The sequence below is a fragment of the Leptinotarsa decemlineata genome, unplaced genomic scaffold, assembly GCF_025532065.1.
Source record: "Leptinotarsa decemlineata unplaced genomic scaffold, Ldec_3_MD MMD2_tig00026375_RagTag_RagTag, whole genome shotgun sequence".
NCBI classification, from domain to species: Eukaryota; Metazoa; Arthropoda; class Insecta; order Coleoptera; family Chrysomelidae; genus Leptinotarsa; species Leptinotarsa decemlineata.
This window is the reverse complement of record NW_027412711.1, coordinates 1737158-1756488: the sequence shown is the minus strand read 5'-3', so window position 1 is coordinate 1756488 and position 19331 is coordinate 1737158. Positions and strand designations below refer to the sequence as shown.

The following is a 19331-nucleotide window of genomic DNA, read 5'->3' as shown; positions in this document are numbered from 1 at the left end:
TCAAAATATCTGAAACAAATATTCGAAATCTTCAGCAATTTTTTCAAAATTGAAGGACAATCCAATTAAACACTATGGTCTCATGTGAAATTTGGCAGATGCCAAATCTAGTGGAAACGAATTTCGCGAATAGGGCAGACAAAAAGCAAAAAGTTATAATTAACCTGTGTCTCTTGGCAAATAGTTTCATGAAACTGCCCTTCAAACAATTTCAAAAAACCGGTGGGAATGACGTCACTTCAAAGCACTGTTATCCAACAGTACGACGGTGAGCTACAATCTTCAATAAAATAATAGAAAATATTAACGTTATGGATTCTATTGAGTTACGTAAATCAACAATGCTTTGAGAGTGAACAGCTAGGAAGAGTACCTAATATGCCAAAGAATGTTAAACGAGGAAATACAAAAAAAATCTGTTTTTCCGTTAATCAGCTGTCGCCCCCATACGAACGACAACTCTCAGAAAATGAGAAACTTGTGCGGGCTAAGGACTAACTCTTACCTTTTAACGTGTGATAACTAGCATGGTTGCAGACTCATCCCAGCTTCAACCAGATAAATTCTCTTGAGAAAAATATCTGGTCGAGGGGAGAAATGAACCCACGGTCTTCCGATCGTGAGTCGGGCGCACTACCACCGCGGCAAATTCCACAACTGAATTAATATACGAAGCAATCTACTACAATAAATAAACACCAACAGATGTATTTATGTATCTAATCGGCCATTTTGAAATACCTGATATGTACTCACAAAATGTTTTATTGCATATGTTTAATGGAAATGATAATGAAATGAATTAATTATTATAATAATTATTACCAATCATATCTCTAGTAATTATACTGAATCTTTCTATAACAGTTCCACTTTCAATGAAAAATTTGATAACGTTTAATATTAGTTCGAAGCATCAATTAAATCGAGATAATTTTGGTTATCTTTAATGAAACTCAAAGTAAAATGCATTTGAAATGAATTCTACCCTACGTAATATAGCAAATTTCCGCTAAGAATATGATGGTTATTCTGCTTAGAATATTTTTGTGTTCGGCCCATCGACTATGACACCAGTAAGCTATTGTGAGACAGACTTGATGCGCGCGCAACCAAATTATGATGAATAACGTTATGATACTTTACGTATTTTATACATTACGGTTATGATAGAATACGGATTCTGTACATCTTTCACGTATAGTCAGTGGGCATACTTGAAGACTGGCTATAAATCAAATCATCTAAAGGAACAATTCGTTCAGGCCAGTCTCAACACCCTACACAGTAGGTTAATGGACTGACACCTATCAGAAAACAACTACTCCCCTGGCTAATACCACGAAGGGCGTTGGATTATATCCGACAGGTGTCAGTGCAGGATTCTTCACAGAAGTTATTCCTGCATATGCTGTTGGCAATACAACTGCCGCAATAGATTTTCAATTATTGGAACACACTTGCAGACCGGTTTCGGGCTGTTTGGCCACTCGTCAGTGCAAGGTAGTGTATATCATCAACATAAAGTCGATGATTTCCGATAATTGAAAATCGAATTCCGTCAGAATATCATTCCTCGAACTAAGCTGAAGACTACAACAAACAACAGGTTTGTCGTCGCTCCATCTGCCTGTGAACGAGGTAACCAACTGCATATCCAAATTTGCCCAATTCCTCGTAAAAGGAAAAAAATCTTTCACGTATAGTCAGTGGGCATACTTGAAGACTGGACGAGTGGCCAAACAGCCCGAAACCGGTCTGCAAGTGTGTTCCAATAATTGAAAATCTATTGCGGCAGTTGTATTGCCGACAGCATATGCAGGAATAACTTCTGTGAAGAATCCTGCACTGACACCTGTCGGATATAATCCAACGCCCTTCGTGGTATTAGCCAGGGGAGTAGTTGTTTTCTGATAGGTGTCAGTCCATTAACCTACTGTGTAGGGTGTTGAGACTGGCCTGAACGAATTGTTCCTTTAGATGATTTGATTCTGTACATTACGGTTTCTACGCTTTAGCGATATGATACGTTGAGTTTATGATACAATGTGGTTAACGTTTCTATAAGTACGTTATGAATTTGTACTTTATGACAAAGTACGTTCTGCTGTTTTACGTTATGATGAATTGATATTATGACGGCTCACGTTTATAAGGGGGTGGTAAAGGGTTTCGCAATCCGTTTCTTCAGACAACTTAATTCGGCATAGGCAATCACCTCGATTGCCAATGAAACAGTTGATAAATAGCACAGTGTAACAAAAGCACTGGTAACGGAAAAGCAACAAAACTTTATTAACAATAACTAAAAAAACAAGAGATTATTGAAAGTATGCAACTTCCTTGACTGCCTATCTACGACGCGCGCTTCTCACCCTCGCTGTCATCTGGCGGAACTCCAGGCTCTAATGGAAGTGACTAGAGTCCTGGTAGGTAGTCATTGGAAGCGACCAGGGTGTCACGTTACATGTATCTCTGCATTACGTATTCTATATATTACGATTATGATCTTGTAGCGTTATGATGCATTGCGATTTCTCTCCTTTGATGTTATGATGGAGTACATTATGATGAATTACATGGACTCATGCTGAGGTTGCAGCTTACGTGGGCAATTGACTACAAACCTGCATCTTCCTACGTGGAAGGAATTGAAAAGTGGCCTATCAGCTGCGAAAATGTGTTTTCAAATCAAAAAATTATGTAGAAAAATAAACTAAACTGAATAAAAATAAAAATAAATTACCAAAAATAATTCTTGTTTATATTTGATTCACCTGGTATTTATTTATTGCCTACAATTCAATTAATATATTTTTTTAATTGAATACGTCTGAACATACCTCTTTGGACTTAGGTAACATTTTTTCAATGAAATTGAAAATATTTGTCCCAACCAATCATAATAATCTCTTATATTCTTATTTCCAGTGTGGGTAATTTTGTTGAAAAATGTCGAAAATTCGAGAGTAGAGGGGAAATAAGAAAAAAATAATCTAGAAGTATCAGGAAAAGGGCATTTGTTGTCCGAATACGATTGTAGACCCTAACAATCGAAACGACAAGGAAAAATTTGTTCAATTTTTCGTTTCTTTCAAATGATTTTTCTGCTTTTTCATTTCAATATTTGTATATTATTGAGATTCGCTTATTATTCAATACTTTTCGTTTCAAGTCACAATAATTTGTTATTTTTACAAAAAAATGTTTTTATATATTTTGGAATATCGAATTAATTTCCTCACATTGTTGATATTATCCAATGAGAGAGTAGTTCATTTTGGAATTTTCAACCTACATCATCATCATTTTCTCCATTTGATATTTCATATTCAATTCTGAATGCATGAATTGCTGTAAAAAAAATCCCCAACATATTAATAAGTGTAATAAAATAAATGTGGCAAACACTACATGTTATCTAGTGGCAGAGGACAGAGCATCTGCGTGATAGACTTTTCAGTTATTTGTATTTGATAATTTGAAGAAATCTTGTTGGCTGGCAAATAGAGGTCATGTTGGTACTAAGATTGTTGATAATATTGATAAAAGTAGATCAATATGATGCAACCAAAAAGTTGGTGGACCTGAAGGTTAATATGCTCCAGCCGGCTGATGGAGATTTTTCCGGTTTCCGGTAATTTGTGGCTTGCCTACTTCGAAAGAGTATGTTTTGAAAAAAAAAGACTTCACCGATACTGGTTTTTGTTACAAAATCATAACAACGGTAAAATAACATGTACAAATGCGATAGAAGTAGTTAACATCGGGTATTTCTCCCTCTTCCTGCTCTGCTCAAAGACTCGATTCTTCTTGGAATGCAATGAATAAGGGTTTGCAATCATTTCATGGAGAATTTTTTCTCCGGTCCTCTGCAAGATCGTCACTCAAAACAGCAGGATTTTATAGAACAAACTGACCCTAGTTCATTCTATAAATAACTGATTGAGTTCATATCTTTTGAAAGATACCTAATTCGGTTTTTTGCATACAAGGTTGGTTCAAGCTACAACTTCAAACAATAAGCTATATCATCTGAAGCAATTGACATGGAGACATGAGTTAAAAAACTAACAGTGACATTAAGTTTACCTAACTTAGGTTGATCAAATGGTAAAATCCACAGTGGTGTGGAAAATATCTTGAAAAGTCAACCTGCTATTTGAAAAAATAAATCTAAACCACTGATATAAAGCCAATCTCCGAGTTAGCTGTTCCAGTTTTGAATCCTTACTTATGCGTTCAACCAAATCACCTCACTTATCGTGAACTAACCATATAATCATTGCCTTGAATTAACATCGTTATCTGATGATAGAGTACGAGGTGACCTTCTTGAAACATTCAAGAAGACTGACTGATTCCTAAAACTGCGCCGCCCACATTTTCTGTACAATCATGTGTCCATCTAACGTAACGACCTTCCCGAGCATTTAGTTTGTGTCCCATCTATTAACTGTTTCAACAATTTGGACAATTTTGATTGCACCAGCTTTTTTGCTATTTCGTACATAATATTTTCAATAACCTCCTCGATAATCAAAAATATTTCGAAGTTGCTTAGATAGATAAAGTAATGCGCTTTCCATAAAATATGAAAACAGTTACACAAAGTAGTCAACATTTTTAAATTTTTGGGTCACGAACACATATTGATCAAACTACAGAGCCCCCGAAAGTGTTAGTTGTTATGGTAACCATAAAAACAATATAATATTGTTCCACATATTTTATATTGTTTTGGGTAGTTCGACATCTGGTGTGTGAAATCCCGCAGAAGGCAGGTAACGTATTAATGATTTTTCTTTATATGTTGCATTGGAACTATTCGAGACTCGCTGGTTTACCGATTACGAAGGTGTTGCGTGTTCGACGTACAATCGCGTGATGGGAACAGAACGTATAAAACATATCTACATTCATCATTTTTAGCGAAGTTTCGTCTATATCTAATAAAAATTTAAAGGAATACTCGATATTTGATTCGTAAGAGATGACACTTGTATATATCTATCGGAACTTCCGAGAAGTATCGATTTGGGTCTTATATATATATATATATATATATATATATATATATATATATATATATATATATATATATATAGTAGCTCTAAAAATGTAGCAAAAGATTGACTATTTATACGAGTTTAGGTGTTTATACGAGTTTAGGTATGCAGCAACAAAATAGTTACAAATAGCTTCTCTGTGGTCCTATGACAAAAAAAAATAGTGGCTGTTATCACTCATGAGGGGTTTGTTTTATGATCGAAAACATCCAATTAAGTTTTCCGTTTCACTATCACTTCTTCAGAAACAAATTATCTCGCAAGGGATTTGGTATTGCAAAAAAACTTCAGTAATATTCATAACCTATATTATTAGAGGATGAATGAATAGTCATGTTTTAATTCAAGCAGCGGTATAGGTGAAATATTCCTATAAGGTCATATGAGCATGTATTTCAGAAATATCGTATTTTTATTGGCATTCTTCGATGCCCGGTGGCAAATTTAATGCAAATCTTTGTGCCAAAAAAAGGCAAAAGCATCATTTTTGGGATCGACAAGTATCAAAGGCAAACAAGGCTTCTCTAGCAATGCATTCGTAGTTCAGCCTAGCACACGTTTAAAGGTAAGAGTTCGTTAATCCTAAGCTCGCACAAGTTTCGACTTCTGAGGGTTGTCGTTCGTAGGGATGCGATAGCTGGTTAACGAAAAAAAATTTTTACACATATACGAACCTTACAGATTGATTTTTTTCAGTTTTGTTTTACAATTGCAAAATTTGTTTTAGAAACACGTGTATAACTTCTACTTTCACTAGCTCTCCATCGGTGGGACCACGCCAAGTCATTTCTCAGTTTGTGACTGAATATAAAGAAAAAACCTAAAAACCTAAAAACAAACTGTGTCCACGAGTGGTCACTCAGACCATAGCAGTGAAATTACCTACAGAGGTCATATGCCCCCCGTGATCATAGAAACTGAATGTCCAAAAAATAACTTAAAAACATACTGTCCGTAGGTGGTCATTCAATCACCCTTCTGAGATCACAGATGTCCACGGGTTCATTGGAAAGGAAGGAACAAAAAAATTACTTTGAATGATTAAAAGAAAAATAAGATAACGGTTTTAGAGGTGAAATTCATCAGGGTTCACCGGCAGCCATCGATGCTAAACGTATCTAATATTCTAACTAATCTCCTGTATGATATATTTCACTAAAAACTTGTTCAAACCAAGTCGGACATTCTTTCCTCATTTTCTCCAGTAGTTTGTCATCACACTTCACTTCCTTAAGACCTGGAACAATTATAACGTTCTATATTTCCCACTGAGTATGTTGATTCAGATCTAGAACTCTACGACGGGTAGATAACCACGATGTGAAATAAGAGTAGATGAAACAGGGCGATTACGAGCCTAAAATCTCATGTTTTTTCTTATGACCCTTTATTTCTGGCAGTTGTACGACCTCCGATTGGAACCTTGTGGAACAACCGATTCGAGGTAGGTGTGATGTGTTTCAGAGAGAGAGACTTTTGTGAGCGAGAGAAAGAAACGTGTGACGTAATCGATGCAGAGAAAAATGGAATGGGTATTGGAGAGATTTAAAGAGCGGGGACCCCTTTAGGACTTCGCCTCACTTCTCGAGCCTCCCTAAGACTTCACTCCTGGACTTCCGTGTCGTGCATCAGTAGTAGAGGGGCAAAGGAGTTTCAAGAATTAAAGGTGTAGTTGTCGGTGGCTGTTGTCCATGGGAGCTGCTGGTCGTTATCAATGAGGGTAGTTCTTCGCGAAAGAGGTGGGGGGAGGAATGAAGTTGAAATGTGAGTATTGAGCGGGAGGCGTGGTTTAAAGGTGTGACGCCTCTGCTGGAGTTCTGTGATTGGTAGTTTTGTGAAAAATAAGTATGGCGGCTTTGCTGGAGCTCTGTGATTGGTTTTTAAAAAAATGTCGGCTCTGCTATGATTGGTAGTTTTATGAAAAATAAGAATGGTGGCTTTGCTGGAGCTCTGTGATTGGTAGTTTTGTGAAGAATAAGTATGGCGGCTTTGAGGGGGCTCTGTGATTGGTTTAAAAAAAATGTCGGCTCTGCTATGATTGGTAGTTTTGTGAAAAATGAGTATGGCGGCTTTGCTGGAGCACTGTGATTGGTTTTTAAAAAAATGTCAGCTCTACTATGATTGGTAGTTTTCTGAAAAATAAGTATGGCGACTTTGCTAGAGCTCTGTGATTGGTTGTTGATCGTGAAAAAAATCCACTTGGTACATCGGGGTGCGACCTACGTGAGCCGTACCTCAGGGCATGACCTACGTGGGCTGCACCTTGAGGTGCGACCTACATTGCAGCATTAAAGGAAAAACATGGCGTCCAGCATGAAATAAAAAAAAATCGTTTTATTCCAACTCAATTAAAATATATTAAACATATTCTCATTGTTATCATGTATTATTGATAAAGCCGTAGCAAATAGAAAATGTGATAAGTGACACTGAAAGCGAAAACAGTCCTTGAGATAGTGCAATCTAGCTGAGATAGTGGTTTTCCTGCCTGTGTATTATTTCCCGTGATGAATGAATTTCTCAGGATATTGTTTGTGTGATTTTGATATCATAGAAATTTCCAGAACCGTTGTGGTGTTTATAGATAGATAGTACTACCATATAAATATGCCAGTCTGATGTGAGTCTTCACAGCGTTCACAGAACCTGAACAAAACTGTTAAGTGATTGTGTGTGACTAAGCATGATATACGTAAGTGAACTTTTAGATTTTGATAAGTGTTTCATTTTCAATAATTAATGTCTCAATTTGCATTTTTTAACATTCCCAGTTGACATTTTTGGGCATTTTTCGATAATGAGTAATACTGTTTTACCATTTTTTGATTGGGAAGTGACTCAATGTGCATTTTTGAACATTTTTCGGCAGTGATGAGTCCTAGTTGACATTTTTGGGCATTTTTCGATAATGAGTAATACTGTTTTACCATTTTTCGATTGTGAAGTGTCTTGATATACATTTTCGAACATTTTTCGGTAGTGATGAGTCCTAATTGACATTTTTGAATATTTTTCGATAATGATTAATACCGTTTTACCTTTTTTTACCATTGTTCAATTGTTACAGAAATAGATATTGATTATGTTAACGAAACTGCTGTAAAAGGAAGAAAAAAGTTGGAGAAGCTATCAAATTTGCCTGTAGACCAACTACATGAAATTCACAACATCAGAATAACAAAGACAAAATATGGAGAAGCAGCTCTGGTAGAATTGGAGAACTCCTGCGTATTCCTACCCAACCACAGCACCGACCGTATCAAGAAGATTCTAGATAAATTCGAAGCTGAGAAATACGGACTAGTTTTCTTTGGGGTGGATAATCGCTGCAACTTTTATAAAATCGTCAACCTAGAGGTTAGTAATTAATATCCAAGTGCGTACTCGAATTATTCTTTAAAATGGTAGAAGATATGGGAGCTGTTAGCGATGGGGTGATTGAAATTTTTTGAAAAGCATTAGGGAAAATTCTGACTAGATCGACAATTGTGGAACGGAAAAAGTGGGTCAAATTAGCAGACAAAAATATTAGACTCATCAATCGAGCAATCAAAAAGTCGGAGGTATCTCATGGAATATATATGAAACTCCAAACCAATTTGGGGCTTTTGAAGAGATTCAGGATGTTAACTAAAAAACAATTAGTGAATCATGTATGGAGGATTACGAAAAAAACGAAGCGATAGGGTCAAGTTGGGGAATGTATCATCAATTTTCAACAGTGGAATTCGTACAGGTGTTATTATGAATTTGAAACAAACATATTGTAGATTTTTTCGAAGACGCCTTCTTCCTTTTCAAAAATCGAATCAAGCGGATTTTGAGAACATCAATCATAAAAGTAAATACAGTATTGTGTGGGGAATTTATTAAGAATCATGCTGACGCTATCCAAGTGAAAAAGGAATTGAAATATTTTCATTCAAAAAATGTTATAATTGATGAAGGAACTAATTGGAAGGAATGGTTTTCAGAACATGTAGTCGATGTGATACAGAATAAACTCTCAGAATTTCAGGAGCGTGACAGTGGGTGGGCGCTTGGGTAAAACGGAAACACGCATGCATCAATATTAAAAATAACGATAACGCATGTTTTGCTTGGTCAATTGTTAGTGCCCTTTATCCAGCTAAATCTAACTTTCATAGAATTTCTTCATATCCTGATTATTCAGAGGTTTTAAATTTGGAGGGTATCGATATGCCTATGCGAATATCTGACATTGATACATTTGAAAAAATGAATAATATATCTGTGAATGTATTTGCTTTGGAAATGAAAGAAGAACGTTACGATGTAGTAGCTGCCAGACCAACAAAAAAGAAGTTGGATAGGCATATAAATTTATTACTGATTCAAAATATCTATTATCCCAAAGTGAATGATTATGAACCAATGGAAATTGATGATGATCATACTGAAATAAAATATCAGTATTGCTGGATAAAAAATCTTTCTAGACTGATTAAGAGTCGAGAAACGACATATAAAGGAAAATTTTTTATTTGCCATTGTTGTTTAAATTATGTTTCCACACAAGAAAATTTGAATAAAAACTCAGAATATTGTCAAAATGAGTGCAAAATTTCTCTTCCAAAAAATAAATACATAGAATTCACAGATCATGAATATAAAGAGAAAAATCCATTTGTCATCTATGCCGACTTCGAATCGTTACTTACACCATTCAAAGAAGGAATCTCTGGTAAAAATACATCTCGCTATCAAAAACATGAGCCTTTCAGCGCGGGATATTTTTTAAAGTGTTCTTATGATGATTCACTCTCACATTTCGAAAGTTATCATGGTGCTGGTTATATGGATTGGTTTTTGAAGCAAATGGAACTTGAAGCTCAACTCATTCAATTAAAAATCAAAAATATTATACCTATGAATGAAAATATCAATTTGAAACATGCTACCACTCACTGCCACATTTGTGAAAAACCCTTTGATAGCAGAGATAAGATCGTTCGTGAACATAACCATTTTACAGGAGTCTTTCGTGGTTTTGCGCATGAGCGCTGTAACTTAGAGTACAAAAAGACCTTCGTGGTTCCAGTGGTGTTTCACAACCTATCAGGATATCACTTTATCATAAAAAATCTGGCACGTTGTAGTAGTAAAAAATGTTTGATTGTCCAATCTGTCAATAAGGAAACATATATATCATTCACAAAATATGATGAACAAACTGATATTAAATTCCGATTCATCGATTCTTTCCGATTTTTGGCTACTTCCCTCGATGCTCTCGTTTCAACCATGCAAACATGTGACTTCACTAATTTGAAAGCTGAATTTTAACATTTGGATGATGAGAAATTCAAATTACTTACACGCAAAGGAGTTTTCACTTATGATTACATTGATTATATTGAAAAACTAGATGATATACAGCTACCATCTAGTAACCATTTCTATAACAAACTTAATGATTCAATCATTAATGAAGACTATAAGCATGCCCATACTGTAAATTTAGTTGAAATTTAGGTTAATATAGTGACCCTTATTTGAAAACAGACATAATGCTTTTGACAGATGTTTTCGAAAAATTTCTAGATAAGAGTCATGAAACTTATGGCTTGGATCCTGCTCATTTCTTCACACTTCACGGCTATACCTGGACTTGTATGTTGAAGTATACGGGATGCCGTCTGGAAACGTTACAGGATGGTGATATGCTGCTATTCTGGGAAAAGGGTATAAGGGGAGGTGTTTATCAAGCATGTAATCGCTACTAGAAAGCAAACAATAAATATATGACTGGCTGGTGGGTTCGAATGGGCGGATACAAATATTGATATTACAGATGTGCCAGATGATAGTGATACAGGATATGTATTGGAAATAGATTTAGCATATTCAGAACATCTACGTGATGAACATCGCGATCTTTCTTTTGTTCCCGAACATATAATTCCTCCAAATTGCAAACTTCCCAAATTGATGTATGATTGTATGATGAAGAAAAATATGTGATACATTACAGGAATTCGAAACAAGCTCTGCGAAATGGTTTGATAATTACAAAAATTCACAGAGTACTCAAATTCAAACAATCTGCATGGTTAAAACCCTACATTGTCTTCAATACCAAACTGAGCACGGAAGCCAAAAATACTTTTGAAAAAAATCTTTATAAACCACTCAATAATGCCGTTTTAGGCAAAACTATGCAGAACATACGGAAACACTGAATTGTTAAATTAGTATCTCAATGGGAAGGTCGATATTGGGCTAAATTCAAAAATAGAACCATTTTCGATAAACATTTGGTGGCTATCGAAATGCGAAAAGGTGAATTAGTTTTTGATAAACCTTCGTATGTAGGTATGGTAATTTTGGATCTTGCAAAAACAGTTGTACATGATTTTCATTATCAGTACATGCTTCCAAAATTTGGTACTGACACTTGCAAGCTCTTATAACAGATACTGATAGTCTCATATACGAAATTATTCACGATGATGTATATGAAACTATCAAGGATGATATACATAAATTCGATACAAGTGATTACCCTCCAAATAACAGATATAACATACCCCTCATGAATAAGAAAGTGGTTGGTTTGATGAAAGATGAAAATAAAGGTTGTATTATGATAGAGTTCGTTGGTCTAAGATCTGAAATGTACTCTTTTCTGGTTGATGTTTCAAGTTCGCGAAATCCGAAATTTGTCAAAAAATCGAAAGGCGTCAAATATGATGTTGTCAAAAATGAAATAACTTTTCAAGATTACTTCAAATGTTTACGTGAACATAATCCATTATATAAAACTCAAAGAATAATTCAATCTGAATTGCATAATGTCTATTGAACAGAACAAACAAAAATCGCTTTGAGCTTCATCGATGACTAACGCTCTATATGTGAAAACTCGGATGATAGACTACCCTGGGGTTATTATAGAATGATTCAGTACGATACTGAACATTGATTACTAATTAGGGTATTGCAGTTTGTTTTCATAATGGTTTTATTTTCCTTTTTTATTGTTGTATTTTGGAGTCTGAGAGATTTTGAATGAAGGAAAAAAAGAAACAAATATATTTTCTGTGTGTTTTATTGTAATATAAAGTATATGATTATGGTTACAATTGAGAATTGCGGCTGGGGCGAGGATTGTTGAGTGACAAAAAGGTAAATATCCAATTTTCTCACCTATTACATAAATCATACACTAGTTTTTGTTTATGATAAAATGAATATTCACGTCAAGCATTAGCATTAGCGTCTATCTAAAGATGAGACCTGAAAAAAACCTTCTATAATTTCTTCCAAAGTTAAATTAGTTTTATTTTTCCGTAACTATGATTGAATGATATGAAAAACACCTCGATAATAATCACAAGAGTTTATAGCATCCAACAAAGCGATACAATCAGACAGCACTCCCATATTAGTGTTCAGGACATCGTTTACATCTTGTTGAAACAGCTCCACGTTTGTTGTATCCTTGGGAATGGAAACGTGTTTGGTATCACTTTCGATGTACTGTGTGACGTATAAGTAGTCCTCGCAACATGTTGTGATTGGATCATATTCATCTACATACCCATCGATTTGTGATTCAAAGAAATTTTCCTTTACTTGTTGCAGAATGTCAATGAGGCTTGCCCATTAATAAGTTGTTAAATTGATGGAACGAATGGAGAATTGTTGCTTCAATATGATGCATGGGCTAAAGTCTCTGGATGGACTTAGACCACATCGAATTTCATAAGATGACATGGGGAATGTCATCAATAGCAATTGGTGTGTGTTTCGAGCAGTCATTTCGTACTGCATCAACGCTATGTCTATTGCACCCAGAGTTTCGTTATAATCTTCACCATCACTATCACATATTACTTCGACTTCACTACCATAACTACTATCGAGAGACATTTTTCAAACTGAATATCCATGTGTATTTGCATGCGCTCTTATACCTTCAGATCACGTCTATTTCACATGTGTTGTTTGTTGAATACAATTTCTTTACAAAAGGCCTTCCCAATACAATGTCAGTGTGCTTGTTTTCCATAAGATTCTATACAAAATCGACATTTTCGATCCAACTGTTGTGTTTGCTATCCAAACCCAACCATTTAACGTACATTTTTTTGCCTTTTCTCCTCAACACTTTTTCCACGAGATATATATCGGTATTTGCAGTTTTCTGCAATTCTTTCCCATAGAAAGCACCCTTGATAGATGCTTCCTGCATATCTTCCAGCATGAAGGTTGACTGATAATTTTGAATAATTCCGTTGTCCAATTGGGCATGTAACCTTTTAAGAAAACGTGTTTTGCCTTATTGATTCGCTCAACATCGCCGACCTTGAATTTTCAAGTGGGTGTATGTTGATTTGAGAATTTGTTTTTCGTTGGCTTTGTTGATTTTTGATGGTTCTATGCCCGTCTTCGAGTATCGCGTATCATTGTGAGAATTCGTTATTTCAGGCAAGACATTCAACCATTTGTAGGTGCCGTTATAACCAAAGTATTTGAAAAGTCTTTCTTTTAACGTCCTAATAGTACGTTCAGCCATAGAAGCCTTCGTGATGCTGTACGTATTGTAGTGATTTATCCCTGTTGTCTAATTGAACTAAGTACTGAATTATTCAAAATTATCAAAGTCAATATTACCAACCCCGCCACCTTTATGCTAGAAGATATGCTGGGTGCACCTATTAGGGGTGCTTTCTATGGGGAAAAATTACAAAAACTTCAAATCCTGATATATATCTCGTGGAAAAAGTCTTGAGGAAGAAAGATAAAAAAATGTACGTTAAATGGCTGGGTTTGGATGACAAACACAACAGTTGGATCGAAAATGTCGATTTTGTATAGAATCTTATGGAAAACAATCACACTGACAATGTATTGGAGGGGTCTTTTATGAAGAATTATTTGTGTGTTTAGCAAACGCACAATATCTGAAATGGACCACGTGATCTGAAGATATAAGAGCGCATGCAAACACATATGGATATTCAGTTTGATAGTGTCTCGATGGTGGTTACGGTAGTGAAGTTGAAGTAATGTTCGACAGTGATGGTGAAGATTACAATGGGACTCTGAATGCAATAGACAGAGCGTTGGAGCAATACGAAATGGCCACTCGAAACGAACATCAATTGCTATTGATGGCATTCCCCATGTCATCTTATGAAATTCGATGTGGCCTAAGTCCATGCAGAGACTTCAGCCCATGTATAATTTTGAAGCAGCAGTTCTCCATTCGTTCCTTCAATTTAACAAGTTATGAATGGGCGACCCTCATTGACATCCTGCAACAAATAAAGGAAAATTTCTTTGAATCACAAATCGATGGATATGTAGACGAATATGATCCAATTACAACACGTTGCGGAGATTACATTTACGTCACACAGTACATCGAAATTAATACCAAACAAGTTTCCATTTCCAAGAATGACTAAATTCTTTTTTTAAATTTCCAAATCATTTTGTTCCAATGTGGATACTAATTCATCCAACGATGTTTCCATGAATCGAAAAAAATTTATAAATCGAAAATTAATTTAATTTAGTTTCAGCATCCTTCTGTGTGAAGGAAATGTATTTTCTTTTATTTGAGGGAAGTATGCTCACACAGCCTTTTTTTGCGATATCTCTTATAATGATGTGACTGTCGTATCCTGAAAGATTATGAAAAGTAATGGGTACCACGAATAATTTTCGAAAGTTGACATTACAGGGGGCTTGGTGCGCAAATCCGCGGAACGCCCCCGTATAGTGATCGTGATCGTACACAATAACATCTTTGGGGGCAAACGGTTTTTTGCAAATATGACAAGTCGTTGCAGCACCGATATTATTCAAAGGCACTGTCATCGGCTCAATATTCTTAATTTTCGATTCAACAAATTTTGCAATATCAGACAACTCATCGGCAAACCATTTCATACAGTCTTCATCTCGATAGCTTTTGAAATGAGAGAGACTATCGTCATAGGAACACTTGAAGTAGTAGCCTGCACTGAAAGGTATATGTTTTTGGTATTTCGTAGTTTTGTTAGATATGCTTTCGTTACATTTTTCCAACAGCGACTCAATATCGGCAAAAATTATAAACGGGCATTTTTGTTTATAAACATAATTTCGAAATTCCACATAATCGTATGTAGGAAAGGAAATTTTAGTCATTCACTTTTTCGCACAAAACAGTATGATAATTTTTGCTGTCTTGAAAAATAATTGAGGCATCTATCACGAAAGAATGTTTTGTCTTTCTTTTTGTTCAATTGTCTACCGAATAATCGGGACATGTCTTTGATCCAACAATAATGGAATTTACTTTCAGTCTCGTCATCATCATTATTAGGTGTTGCCTCAAAATCATTCAATTTTGGAAAATATTTGTCTTGAATTAATAACAAATTAACATGTCTGTTTCGTTTTGTAGTTTGGCAGGTACTACTACAAAAAATGATTTTTCCTTTGCTTGATTCTATTCCAAAGTGTAAACATTTTCAGAAATATCATTAAGTTTTTCAAATTTGTAAATTTAATGTAAGTCCATTGAAGTATTTAGCCCTGTAGTATCCAAAACTGTAGAATAATGTGGATATTTTGACACTCTATTAGAATGTTTTGCTACAGGATACAAGACGCTAATAATACTCCAAAAGAAGCACATTTCGTCATCGTTTTGTACATTAATGCATGCCTTTCTCATTGCGATTTCTTGCGGCAATGGAATGAAAGAAGAACCGTTACCAATCACATATTTATCTATTGCTACTTCCAACAAAAGAATTTTACTCAAAGCCCACCCCGATTGTTGTTCTTCAAATTCGTCTTAACTTTGAGGCATGACATCCGTTTCAAAATTTTGGAAATCTCACGTTTGAATAATGAAAAAGCATCGTCTAGAAACTTTTTAGGATATTTATGAGTTAAAATGATGATTACCCACGTTGCTAATCTACTATTGAAAACATTGTTAACATTTTGCCACTTTACCCTGGTGCTTCGTCGTTTCAAACCCGAGCATATATGTTTATTATTCAACATTTTGATAATTACTTTGAAGCGTTCCAATTTGTGTAATTATTTTCTTTTTTCCCCAACCGATAATTTAATTGTTTTCATAGCTAAAATGCATTTCTTTGTATGTTTATTAATGAATTGTATAGCTTGTTTGGCAATATGATCCGAATAATTATCTTTGATGTGTAAAATGTATTTATCAATTAGCGACTTGATTTTTGGAAAATCAACCATTTGGATTTTATTTAGTGACATGACTCACCGATATTTTGTTCACAAATGAAATTCTAGGTGTGATGAGTCGGTTTTGGAAGCTGCAGAGATTTGAAGCTCGTTCTGCGGGGACTGTTAAGATGGTTCTAGAAGCTGATGTGATTCGAAACTCGTTCTGGAAAGGTTGCTAAGACGGATTTGGATGTAGTTGTTGAGATGACTGAACTGATACTGCACACGTTGATGTAGTGTTCTGAAATAAATTTGATTTTCAATACAAACATACACCAAAGAAAAATAAAATTCAAGAGTGGGGGTAATGCCTTTCATGGATTGATTGTGAAAAAAGAGCGAGCTACAGTTATAATTGAAAAAATCAATTCAAAACAAGTGATTTAAAACACATATTCTGCAAGTACTAAACACATAAAAAGTATTAAAAACACTTCTTTATGCAGATCATAACTATGAATGAAAACATTTTTGAGTCGAACCACAGATTCCATACATTTATCGAACAGAGAAAAAAAGCAGTATTAACCTTAATTCCGTAAAATTTCAAATGAAAAAACACGACAGCGTATTTTTCTAATGAAAAATTCTTCCTTATGGGGGGTGATACTCCTCTGTCACTCTGTGTGGTAAAAAATTGTTGTTGTTAATTGGTTTCCTCTCCACGACTGAACTTGAATTTTTGAAAATCCACCTGCGAGAAACCAAAAATAAAAAAATTAATGTTTCAAATTATACGAACACTCTCTCAACAAACGACAACATGAATAAGTTATTTGTACCTTACTGAGCATTTTATTCAACTAGAAAGCTGGTCACAAAATGAGCTTCTGTTTACAATATTATAAATGTGTATATAAAAAAGCTATGGCATTGTCAAATGAAAATAGATACAATACGAGAAAAATTCTCATTCAGCTTGGATGACTCTCGAGTAAAATTCATAATCATATTTCATGATTATGAGGCTGTCATCTAATAAAACATCAAAACAAATTGTACGGTACAATTATTCACTGTAAGAGATAGTATTCGAGAAAAATGGATGTCAACAATTACCGGTTCTTATCTTTTATTCATTATTGAAGATTGAATTTGATGAAAAACAACTATCAGCAATTGTCATTTCTTATCTTCTGATGTATGTAGGATAAAAATAATAGTCCAGGGTTGGCTTGAGGAATAAGTAATCACCACTAAACCGTTTTGTATTACAGAATAATTGAAAAAAAAACGATAACGAGAAACGAGAAAAAGTCAAAAACGTATAAAAAATCTTGGAATAAAAATTCATAAGTGAGCATGAGAAACACTTACTTTCAGATGAAATCGTTGCACTTGTCACTAATATCACCTTCAACTGATGCAACTAACTCATCATTTCACCTCGCAGGAGGCGAGAAATATCAGTAATTGTTATTTCTCATCTTCTGATGTATGTAGGATAAAAATAGTAGTCCAGAGTTGGCTTGAGGAGTACGTAAATAACTCTGAACCGTTTTGTATTACAAAATAATTGAAAAAAACGTTAATCCTCAAAAACTATGTATAGAAAAACACTCAAGTATATTATTCTGAGAAAAATTTTGGAAAATTAATGATAATTCAACAACTCTCACGACCTTTGAATTGAATTAAATTTGAATAAATTCTTTTGTGAAAAAGTCAAAAACGTATAAAAAAATCTTACAATAAAAATTCATAAAGTGAACATGAAAAACACTAACTTTCAGATAAAATCGTTGCACTTGTCACTAATATCACTGATACAACTAACTCATCATTTCGCCTCGCAGGAGGTATTTATAGGAAAATAAGTGATGACATATTTCAAAACAAAACAAAGAGCCTTTGTTCCGTTGCTTTGAGAACTGCATATCTCTGGGTGCTGATTCAGCATTGACAGTGATCAATGTCATCTTGGGGAAGTGTAGGAAAATAGGTGATGACATATTTTGAAATCAAACAAATAGCCTTTGTCTCGTCGCTTTGAGCAACATGTCTGAAATTTCATAATTGTTGTACAAGTCTAATCAGAATACATGCTGACATCGCAGATTCTATGATAACTCTATAAACGTCAAATTCCATTCGTGACTTCTTTTTCTCTGGCCTTGTTTCGTGTTCTGGAACAAATTCAACAGTTTTTTGTATCTAACTGACGAAGATCTTGAAATATCAACTTCAATTCACATTTGAATGGTATATTCTTTAGAATTGCCAAATACTGCTAATTGACCCTCATTGACTAATGTCGAACGAATCGATTTTCATTGTTCACATCTATAAACACTAGCCTTCATGGATACTTCCTTGGAATTTCACCCACATTCGGTACGTTCACATACCGTTCACATTATATATTATTGTAGTAGGAAGTACAAAATTTGTTTTTCAGCATCGTTGACGATATATTCTACACTCTGAGGATGGAACACTTTTTCAGAACATTTTTCTTTCCCTCATATAATTGAATATCTTTACTTATTTGTTGGACACGTCTCTCAAATTCCTCTACTTCACGTCTGTATTCTCTGAATGCCATTATATTACTAATTTTTGTTCACCAATGACGTACGGAACATCGTTTTCCTTCCAATCTCATATTGAATGTAACACAATGGTGTACAATTATTCAAACAGGAAGATGGTCGATATCGCACGAAAAACGGTCGAAACCGCACGCAAAAACGGTCAAAATTTATGCAAAACGTCATTGTCGAATACTTCGCTCCCCCATTGCCCTCACGTTGACTCCACAACGCGTAACCCCTCAACACTTTTGGCTGTCCTCTTTCTCCTGATGATGCTAACTTGGTTAACAAAGATACGAGACTTGGTGCCCTTCTGACATGTTGGCACGCTAGACTTCTGTTAAACCGACATGTTTTTTCTTAGATATATTTTGACGCACCCTGTACACTTCGACGCCATGTTTCTTTTCTTTTAATGATGTATTTTGAGACATCCCGTACACATTCGTATTCCTAACCCTTCATTTCCAAACCGGCAACGCTACATTGCCCC

General features: G+C 34.9%; 1 long non-coding RNA gene across 1 annotated transcript; it reads left to right on the top strand.

The window, feature by feature from the left end:
- Window positions 1-7546: 7546 nt before the first annotated feature.
- LOC141486913 (uncharacterized) lies at window positions 7547-17113 on the top strand. The gene is made up of 3 exons (XR_012468108.1): window positions 7547-7761; window positions 8137-8426; window positions 16371-17113. It is a non-coding gene; the product is annotated as an uncharacterized lncRNA (long non-coding RNA).
- The last annotated feature ends 2218 nt before the right edge of the window (window positions 17114-19331 follow it).